Raw genomic sequence first — 11,435 nt, forward strand, 5'->3', positions numbered from 1 at the left:
TTTATATCTTTCGGCCTCCCCCTCCCTGGTCTGTTTTGTAACAGCATCGTCTGTAAACTGAAAGGTCATGAGTTCGGTTCCCGGTCAGGACACATGGCCTAGATTGTAGGTTCAGTCCCCAGTGGGGTGCATACTAGAGGAAATCAATCAATGTTCCTCTCACATTGATGTTTCTCTCCCTTCCTTCCCCTCTCTCTAAAATCAATAAGCCTGTCTCCGGGGGAGGATTAAAAAATAACAAGTTTGAAGCTCATGAGATACTTCTATATTTAAAAATGTATGAGGAAAAAAAGAACCTGAAAAAGTTTCTAAGAAAGAGGTACTGGTGGGATAGAAATATAACCCGAAGATGGAGTCTAAAAGAAGGAATGGTCAACTATGTCACATGGTACCTGTAGGTCAAGGGAGATGGTGACTGCAAAGTGACCACTGCATTTCACAACCTGGAAGTTATGGTGACCTAGACGAGAGCACTTTTCATGGTTTCATGCTAGTGAAACTTAACAGTAAATTATCATTTATTTTCTTGAATATAGTAAAATATGAATATTAATAAAAGTTAAAAAATTAATAAGGCTTTCTGAGTAATAGTATGCCTTAATATATATCAAAAATTATACATACAAAGAAACCTAGCAGATAACTACTTGCAGAAGGAGATTTTAAGAAAATATTCTCATTCTTTCCTAAAGTAAAAAAAATCATGTATTATATGAAATAATCAATCCCATAAGTTCTACAACTCCATCAATTCCATAAATTATATGTTCTGAGTTTATATTATATTGTAATTAAAATGTTATTTTCTATAAATAATATTTTTGAATTCAATAACAGTTTGTTTTGTATTCTCATGTTTATATATTTAGAAAATTAAGCAATACAAGTGTGGACTTGAAGTTCCTTTATGGAAAGTTTTTATTTAAGCATATAATTTCTAATAGAGATATATAATTGATAGGTGTTTCTATTTCTTCTTGTGTCAGATTTAAGTAGTTGTTTAAAGAACTTTGCCATTTTATTTAGATTTTTCTTTCTTCTATTTTTATGGCATTATGGTGTTTCAGTTGTTATGCCAAAAAACTGAACATATTTAATATACACAATTTTATAGCATCACTATGATCAAAGTGATGAATATCTATTACCACCAAAAGATTTATTGTATATCTGTGGTTTTATTTTATATGTATGTGTGGTGAGAATACTTAAAATCATGAAATCTAATACTTAAATACATGAAATCTATCCTCTTAATAAACTTTTGATTCAGAAATCCGTTTTACTAAATGTAGACACTGTGTTGTATGGCAGGTGTCTAGACCTTGTTCAGTTTGTACAGCTGCAACTTTAGATTTTTAAATGTGTTCACATGAAAATATTATGCTTCTTTAAGTTTTTGTACTAAAATGTATAATGTTACCCTTTTTTTCTCATGACATGGGCGACTCTGGTCATTTTAATTTTTATTACATTGGTTGATTAATGTAATAATTCTTTCAAAGAACCAATGTTTATATTTATTTAAACTCACTATTATAAAGATGTTTTCTATTTCATTAATTTCAGTTCTAAATGTGAGCCATATTATAATGGCTCATTTAACTATTTTATTTTAGGGCTTGTAAGTAGCCTATTAATCATCCAGCCACATATGGAAATGTTGCAATGTTCCCTATATCTGTCTCACTGTCCAGATCTCATTACATTTCCACCTGTTCTGCTGGTCTTTTGCTTGTCCTAACTAGAACTGCATGTTCAGGTGTTCTGAATCTCTGGTCTTCTCTGTCATTTCTTACCAAAATCATTACTGTTAATGAAACTTTTGCAGGACATTGGAGCTTTTTTTTAGCTCCACTCCAAAATAGGTCAGCTCTCTCAGACATCAAAATTTCTGTTTTACTCAGTTCATATTGGTAGAGGTAGGGCCTAGGAATGGCTTCATACAGTAAATGTACACATTTTCACTGTTTTTACCCAAAATTCAGGTGCGTCTTAAGAATAAATTCTTTTCAGTTTGCTTTTCTTTGGTTGAGTTTCAGAACCCTGAAATGGCTATTTTTGAAAATTTTATCCACTTGAAATTACTTTTAGTTAAAATGATTTGTCAAGCTTCTCCTCTAGTGTAACAAAGTTCCTACCCTCAAGAGCTCACATTTTAAAGAACGGCTACATCATTTATTGGGTTGTAACCTCCTCAGGAGTTTCCTGGGTGAAATCTGAAAATGCCCTCCATAAACCCGTATGCTGAGGTCAGGAAGAGACCTAAGAAAAAGACAGACCACTCCAGAATGGTAAGTAGCAGGTTTAGTAGGCAAGGAAACTTACTTTTGAGGCTTGTCTTAGGTAGGTTCAAGATAAATAGTTTTGGCAACTACCTGTCAGAATCTTAAAATTGTATATGGAAGTTTCAACTGGGCTCAGTCATATACACAGGAATCCTTAACTGGGTTCAGTCACATTCTCAGTCCAAATAGTCCCCCAGCACAATTCATTTTCAAGGCTGTGTCATTGGAACAGCTTCTACGAACAGGGAAGGTAAGCTGAATGCACAGTCTAAGGATAGGAGAGGGAGTAGGGAGCCTCTAGTTGCTGGTGTCCAGCTCTCTGGTCAAACTGTAGTCATCTTGATGGCTTTTCCCACCATCGTTGTATCAGCAAGGAAGAAAGGCCAGACAACCACCAGGACAGAATCAATACTCCCTACTTCATTCAACCTCAGCAATCAACTGAATATACTAGGAAAGAGGTTGTGTTTTCCAGAGTCACAGGGAATTTGGGGTCAAGAATTTATACTTGGGTCTTATTGGAAAGAGTAATTCCAGAGGCTTAGAAATCTTGGAAATGTTTCAGATGCACATAAGTGTTAATTACTCAAAGTCTCCAAAAAAACAGTATTTCAATTACTGTTTGTATAACTCCAAAATCCTATTCTTAACTGCTAAAGTTAAAAATCAAGTTAAATCAAGTAGTGAAATCACCCTTATTTCAAATCTGTTTTATGATACCTAAATATTCACTTGATACAATATTCATTCTGCATTGGGATGTGCAAAATCATTTGTTTTTCTTTTAGAGTCTCTAAAAGTTTTAGACAGATGTATCTAGTTTATATTTGCATTCAGTTACTTTTTATTTATTTTTATAGTGTATGCTATTATAGTTATTGTCTTTTTCCCCTTTTCCCCACCTCCACCCAGCTCCACTCTCTCTCCTCCCTACCCTGTATTGTTGTCCATCTGTGTCCATGGTTTGTGCCTGAATGTTCTTTGTTTGATACCTTCACCATCTTTTATCCTGTCCCAGCCCCCGTACCCACCTTTCTGGCAGCCATCAGTCTGTTTCATGTATCTAAGCTTCTGTTACTACTTTGTTTGTGAGTTTATTGTGTTTTTTAGATTCCACACACAAAATGAAATCACATGGTATTTGCCTTTCACTGACTAGCTTAATTCACTTAGTATAACTTTCTCCAGGTTCATCCATGCTGTTGCAAAATGTGCTTCTTCTTCTTTACCTCTGCATAGCATTTTATTATTTAAATGTACCACAGCTTTTTTATCCATTCATCTACTTTGGGCATTTAGGTTATTTCCAAATTTTGACTATTGTAATAGTGCTATTATAAACACAGGGCTGCATATATTTTTTGTATTAGTGTTTTGGGGTCCTTAGGATATATGTGTATTCTCAGAAGTAGAATCACTGGGACAAGGGAGTTCAGCTTTTAAATTTAAGGAGACTCCATATTGTTTTCTGCCATGGCTGCACCAGACTGCCTTCCCACGAACAGTGCACTAGGGTTCCCTTTTCTCCACAACCTTGCCAGCACTTGTTGTTTGTTCATTTATGAAAATTGATAGTAGCCATTTGACAGGTGTGAGGTGATATCTCATAAAGGTTTTAATTTGCATTTCTCTGATGATTAATGATGTTGAGTATTTTTTTTATATGTCTATGGGCCCGCTGTATGTCCTCTTTGGAGAAGAGGTCTTTTGCCCATTTCTTAATTGGGTTGTTTATTTTCCTGGTGTTAAGGTATATTAGTTATTTGTATATTTTGGAGATTAAGCCCTTATCAGGTATATCATTGACAAAAATGTACTCCCACACCCAGGCTGGTATAGCTCAATGTATTGAATGTGAGCGCCGACCTGCAAACTAAAAGGTTGCTGGTTCAGTTCCTAGTCAGGGCACATGACTGGGTTACGGACCAGGTCCCCAGTTGGGGGCACATGAGAGACAACTACACATTGATATTTCTCTCCCTCTCTTTCTCCTTCCCTTCCCCCTCTCTAAAAATAAGTTAATAAGTAAAATCTTTAAAAAATTATACAGTGACTCTCTATTCGTCTTACTGATGATTTCTTTAGCTGTGTAGAAGCTTTTTAATTTGATGTAGTCCCATTTGTTTATCTTCTGCATTCATTTTCTTTTACAGATAAGATTAAGAGGGGCAGTTCATGTAAATAATCACATTAGTATTATAAATCATCCTTTTACCTTTGGGCAAAATATCATGTAATTTTTTTTGATAAGTCACCCTTAACAATCTTTTTTGTTGCTAATAATGTTATTATTATTGATCATAACCTAGTAAGTGTTATCATAACCTAATAAGTGTTAGATTATAAACATTAATTTATTTTAGTAATGTATAAGCACTTCTTCTTTACATAGCCACTATATCTTCAGTTGTAGGTTGTTAAAATTTATATACACACCCATCCATGAACACATCCATACTCAAAACTTCAGCCACCCTAAATCTAGTAATGCCATCTGATATCATGGTAAAAATGTTAACTGCTAAGAGGTTAGAAAACAAAATTCCGGAGGTAAAATGAAATTGGTAAGGTATATTTCCAAGGCAAGGAGTAATGGTTCCTTTGGGAATTTGCTTACTGAAAATTTCTAAAGTTCTCTTTATTGGCTTTATCCCAAACTGGCAACTATTTGCAACTGGTCAAGAGCAAAGTCAAAGAGACAGATGAAAGTGATTGAAGAGAGTGTAATAAAAGAACATTTAGTTTGTAAATGCTAACTGCAGGAAAAGAAAGAGCGATCTTACATACAAGCAGTGATCTCATTTAAATCACAAAATATTAATTAAACATAACTAAGAACTATCTAGAAATATAAAATATCCTATAAATTAGGCTCTATTTGAAATTAACGCTTGAGACTACTGTCTTATAGTAGTTCTATAATATTTACTTTATTATTTTGTGTCTTAAGTAACTCTCTGTTGAAAAAAATACCATAGGCTATTTTACCTTGCTTAACAAACCAGAGTTGCATTATTTCTTGTATTTAGTTAGTGTTGCTTTGTTGTTTGTCTTTTCTTTTGCTTCTCCCTTTTCACCCATTCACTTAAAATTTAATGTGCTTTGATTGATTTTTCACTCATAATCCATTTGCAACTATGATTTAATTATCCATCATTACTGTGAGAAATAAATTAAAAATCCATTTAAAACATAAAATGAGTTAAATCAGTGTATTTTTTTAAAAAAAGAGACTTAAAGCAACATGCCAAATATATTGGGCAACTGATCAAAGTTTAAATGGAAAAAGACCCAAGGGTTCATAATAATAATCTTTTTTTCAAATAAAATAATTAGTTCAGGGCATATTTGGAGATGATCAAAAGAAAGGAAAATGTTATTTCCAGTAGAGTGTTTACTATTTGAACTCTGCGGTTGATTCCAAATTCAAATTGATCACAAACAATGAATAAAAGAGTGATTATGAGACAGAATTTCTCAGTAATCCATAGAAAATCCATTATAGTTATAATTAATTGTTTTTGTTATAATGTTGGTTCACGTTTCTATTTTGAAAACCTTTTTTTCCTTGGTTACAATAAATATAAAAGCCTGTTTTTAACACAAAGGATTATTCTATTTATATTTATTTCATCATTTTTTTTTTGTCTATACAATTTGGAACTCTACACTAAACTATTTTTTAGTAATAAGCTCACATAAAAACAAAGCTTAGTTCTAAAGGTAAAATGAAATGCATGACGGTTTCTAAAGCAAACACCAAAATAAAAGTAATCAAGGAAATCATTTATGTTTATATTTTTATTTTAAATTATAAAGACTATGTCAGTCTTGATTGGTGTGGCTCAGTAGGTTGGGCATCCTCCTGAAAACCAGAAGATCACTGGCTGGAATCCCAGTCAGGGCACATGATAAGATTGCAGGCAATTTATCAATGTTTCTCTCACACATTGATGTTTCTTTCTCCCTACCTTCCTCTCTCTCTAAAAATAAATAAATGGAAGCTTTAAAAAAAGAAGATATCAAAAAGTAACCTTTATTTTTAGTTGTGGTTTCCTATATAAATATTTAGGGTTATCATAGTATTTTTTTTATTTATTTAGCCTATGCTAGGGAAGGAGTAGAGTTTTTGCCAATCTTTTGCTGAGATGAAAATCAGATGGAAAGGAATGAAGCTCCAAGAATGGTTTTCAAATTGTGGTAGACAAAGAGATGGGCTGACCTGATCCTCTCTTAAGACTTGCTGTCTTCTTCCAAGGGGTGCTGTTGGATGGCCCTTAACTATCAGTCCCTTTAGTATGTGCTCAGCTGCCTGGGGTCACACCCTTCCATACTGCATGGATTAGCAAGGTAGAAATATAAAGGCCCAACCCTTTCAGCTCAATGGGGCACAGTTCTAAAGGACAATATTTGTTCCACAAATTGTCATAATTTAGTCAGAAGAGATCTGGATTATTACAATATCCTGCAGATAAAAATATCGATCCATTAAATTGATGTTATCATGCCAATCCAGCAGGAAGAACAAGATGTAGCTATTATTTTTCTATACTTAAAATTGATACAATAAAAATAAATGTAAAATGACCATTCACAATAACTCAAAAATGTGAAAAATAGAGATATAATTTTACCATGTATCTTTAATCTTATTACAAGAATAGGTTTAATAATTTTAAAACACACTATTGTTACCTGAATAAATTCTTTGAAATTAGAAACATCTATGACATAACAGAATTATCCAGTTTTCACATTTCTAAAATCAGGATGAATCTTAATCTTGATAATATCTTACAATGATCTTGCTCATTTTTTAAATATTTTAGCATTCCTGAAAACACAGTGTGTCTGATAATCAATGAAACCTGAGACTTTAAAACAAACAGTGAGCTGTTCCATTACAATCTAATGTATTATTGTAAATATTTTTTCACTTCTAAAAGTGAGTGAGTTCATAAATATAATTTCCTTGGCTCTGTTCTGTTCATACACATAATTATTTGAATCTAGGTATTTTCCTTAAAGAGTTATTTCAACAAACTGGAACTATTATAAATTAGATAATCAGTGAAATTGGTCTGTGGTTTTCTTTCTTTGTTGTGTCTTTATCTGATTTTGGAATTAGGATGATGCTGGCTTTATAAAAAGAGTTTGGGAGTTTTCCCTCTTCTTATATATATATATATATATTTTTTGGAATAGACTGAGAAAGACAGAGATTAGCTCTTCCTTAAATATTTTGTAGAATTCACTCGTAAAACCATCTAGTCAAGGGCTTTTGTGTGCTGGGAGTATTTTGATTACTGCTTTGATTTTGTCAGCTGTTATTGGTCTGTTCAGAATTTCCACTTCTTGATTCAGTTTTGGAAGATATGTTTTTCTAGAATTTTTCCACATCATGCAGGTTTTCAAATTTCTTGGTATATAGTTGTTTGTAGTAATTTCTCATAGTTCCTTGCTTCTGTGGTATCAGTTGTAATATCTCCTCTTTCCTTCTGACATTTTTTATTTAGTTTCTCTCTTTTTTTTTCTTGATGAGTCTGGTTAAATGTTTGTGAATTTTGTTTACCTTTTTAAAGAACAAGCTCCAAGACTTATTGATCTTTTGAATTATTGTCTTTGTCTCTATGTTATTTAATTCTGCTCTGATCTTGATTATTTCTTTCCTTTTACTTGGTCTGTGCTCTGTTTGTTGTTATTCCTCAAGTTCTTGTAGATGTAGGTTAGGTTGTTTATTTGAAATGTTTCTATCTTTTTTAAGTACACATGTATCTCTATAAACTTTCTTCTCAGGACTGCCTTCACTGTGTCCCACAGGTTTTGAACTGTTGTGTGTTAATTTTCTTTTGTTTCCAGAAACTTTTTGATTTCTTCTTTTATTTCATTATTGACCCATTCACTGTATAATAACATGCTATTCAGTCTCCATGCATTTCAGTACTTTTAAGTTTTTTTTCTTGAGTTTGGTTTCTAGCTTCAGGACCTATGGTCCAAGAAGAGGCTTAATATGATTTTAATTTTCTTGAATTTGTTGATGCTTGCTTTGTGTCCTGTTATGTGGTCTGTCTTTGAAAATGTTCCATGTGCATTTGAAAAGAATGTGCATTTTGCTTCTTTGGGATAAAACGTTATATATGTATCAGTTAAGTCCATTTGAACTAATGTGTCATTCAATTGCACAATACCCTTGCTGATATTTTGTTTGGAAGATCTATCCACTGTTCACAATGGGGCATTAAAATCCCCTACTATAAGTGTATTGTTGCCCATGTCTTTCTTGAAGTCCTCCAAGATTTTTCTTATATATTTGGGTACCCCTATGTTGGATTTATATATGTTTACAATATTTATGTCTTCTTGATGGATTCTTCCCTTGAGTATTAGAAAGTGTTCTTATGTATCTCTTTTTATGACCATTGATTTGACATCTAATTTGTCTAAGTATTGTTACCCCTGTTTTTTTTTTTCCTGTCCACTTGCTTGGAATATTTTTTCTCAACCCTTCACTTTCTGTGAAGACCTGTTTAGGTCTTTTGTTGAGGTCAGTCTTTCATAGGCAGCATATGTCATGTTTTCTTATCCATTCAGCTACCCTATGTCTTTTGACTGGAGCAACTGATCCATTTATATTTAAGGTTATTATTGACAGGTACTGATTCATTGTGATTTTACCCCCATTGTCACTGTGTTCCTCTCACTCTCACTCTTTTTCTTCCTCTTCTTAAAGCAGTCCCTTTAGCATATCCTACAATGCTGGTTTGATGGAGGTGTACATAGGCACTAATGTCATGAATAAAATATTGGCAAACCACATCTAGCAATAAAATTATTTTACATTGTATGATATTTTTACATTAAAAAAATCACACAATATGATAAAGTGGGATTCATCCCAGGGATACAAGGATGATAAAATACAAATAAAAAAAACATAATGCATCATATAAACAAAAGGAAAGACAAAAATCACATAATCATATCAATAGTGCAGAAAAAGCATTTGGTGAGGTACAGCACCTGTTTGTGATAAAAACACTCATCAAAGTGGGAGCAAAGGAGCATACCTCAACAATAAAAGTCATATACAAAATACCTACAGTAAACATCATATTCAAGGGGCAAAACCTAAAAGCTTTCCCACTTCTATTCAACATAGCATTGAACATCCTAGGCACAGTGATCAGATAATAAAAAGAAATAAAAGGTATCCAAATTGGAAAGGAAGAAGTAAAACTGTCACTGTTTGCAGATGACATGATAGTGTACAAAAAACCCTACAGACTCTACCAATAAACTACTTGACCTAATATGTGAATTTTACAAAGCAATGGGGCACAAAGTCAATATTCAGAAATTGAAGGCACTTTTGTACACCAGCAATGATATATCGGAATCAGAAATCAGGAAAAAAATCCCATTTGCTATAACAATAAGAAAAATAAAGTACCTAGGAATAAACCTAACCAAGAAGGTAAAAGGACCTTACTCAGCAAACTACACAACACTGAAGAAAGAAATTCAAGAAGACACAATAAATGCAAGTATATAAGATGTTCATGGACTGGAAGAATTAACATCATCAAAATGTCCATACTACCAAAAGCAATTTGTAGAATAAACACATCCCTATTAAAACACTAATGCAAAATGTCATAGATATAGAACAAACATTTCAAAAATTTATATGGAACCATAAATGACCCCAAGTAGCCGAAGCAATTTTGAGAAAGAATGAAGAGGGATACAAATACCTGATATCAAACTATATTATAAGTCCACTGTAATCAAAACACTCTGGTACTGGCATAAGAACAGGCACATAGATCAATGGAACAGAGTAGAGAATCCAGGAATAAACCCATGACTCTATGATCAATGAGTAGAAGCATAAAATGGAGTAAAAATATCCTCTTCAACAAACGGTGTTGGGAGATCTGGACAGCTACAAGCAAAAACATGACACTCAACCACTAACTTACACCATATACAAAAGTAAATTCAAGGTGGATAAAAGGCTTAAATATAAGTTGTGACACTATTAAAGTCCTAGAGGAAAACATAAGCAGGAAAACCTCAGATATTCCATGCAAGAATATTTTCACTGATATGTCCCTTAGAGCAAGGGACATAAATGAAAGAATAAACAAATGGGACTTCATCAAAATAAAGAGCTTTTGCATGGCTAAAGGAAACATCAGCAAAATGAAAAAGGAACCTACCATGTGGAAAAAAATATACTTGCAAATGATATTTCAGACAAGCGTTTGATCTCCAGATACATAAAGAACTCACATGACTCCATTTCAGAAAAACAAACAATCCAATTAAAAAATGGTCAAAGGACCTGAACAGACACTTCTCCAAGGAATGCATACAAAAGGCCCAGAGACATAGGAAAGGATTCTCAGCATCACCAGCCATCAGAGAGATGCAAATTAAAAGCACAATGAGATGCCACTGCACACAAGTCAGTATGGCTATCATAAACCACTCAACAAACAACAAGTGCTGGGAAGGTTGTAGAGAAAAGAGAACCTTACTACATTGTTGGTGGGAATGCAGACTGGCATAGCATAGCCATTGTGGAGAACAGTATGGAATATCCTCAAGAAACTAAAAATGGAATTGACTTTTGAGCCAGTGATATCACTGCTGGGATTATACCTTAAGAATCTTGAAACAGGAATTCAAAAGAACCTATGCACCCCAATGTTCATGGAAGCACAATTTACAATAGCCAAGTGCTTGAAACTTCCTTAGTGATCATTAATAAATAAGTGGGACAAAACCTGTCATACATTTACACAATGGAATCATACCTAACAGAAAGCAAGAAGGAGCTCCTACTCTTCATGGCAGCATGGATGGATCTGGAGAGCATTATGCTAAGTGAAATAACCTAGGCAATGATAAACAGATACTATATGATATCACCTAAAAGTGGAACTTAATCAACAAAACAAAGAAGCAAGCAAAATATAACCAGAGACATTGAAATAAAGAACAAACTGACAGTAACCAGAAGGGAGTGGGTAGGGGGATAATGAGGGAAAGAAGGGGAAGGGTCATCATGGAACATGTATAAAAGACCCATGGACAAAGCAAATGGTGGAAGGATTGAGGGTGGAATATGTGGTTGGGTGG

Source organism: Phyllostomus hastatus, unplaced genomic scaffold (assembly GCF_019186645.2).
Source record: "Phyllostomus hastatus isolate PE091 unplaced genomic scaffold, TTU_PhHast_1.1 phas_contig_29, whole genome shotgun sequence".
Lineage (NCBI taxonomy): Eukaryota > Metazoa > Chordata > Mammalia > Chiroptera > Phyllostomidae > Phyllostomus > Phyllostomus hastatus.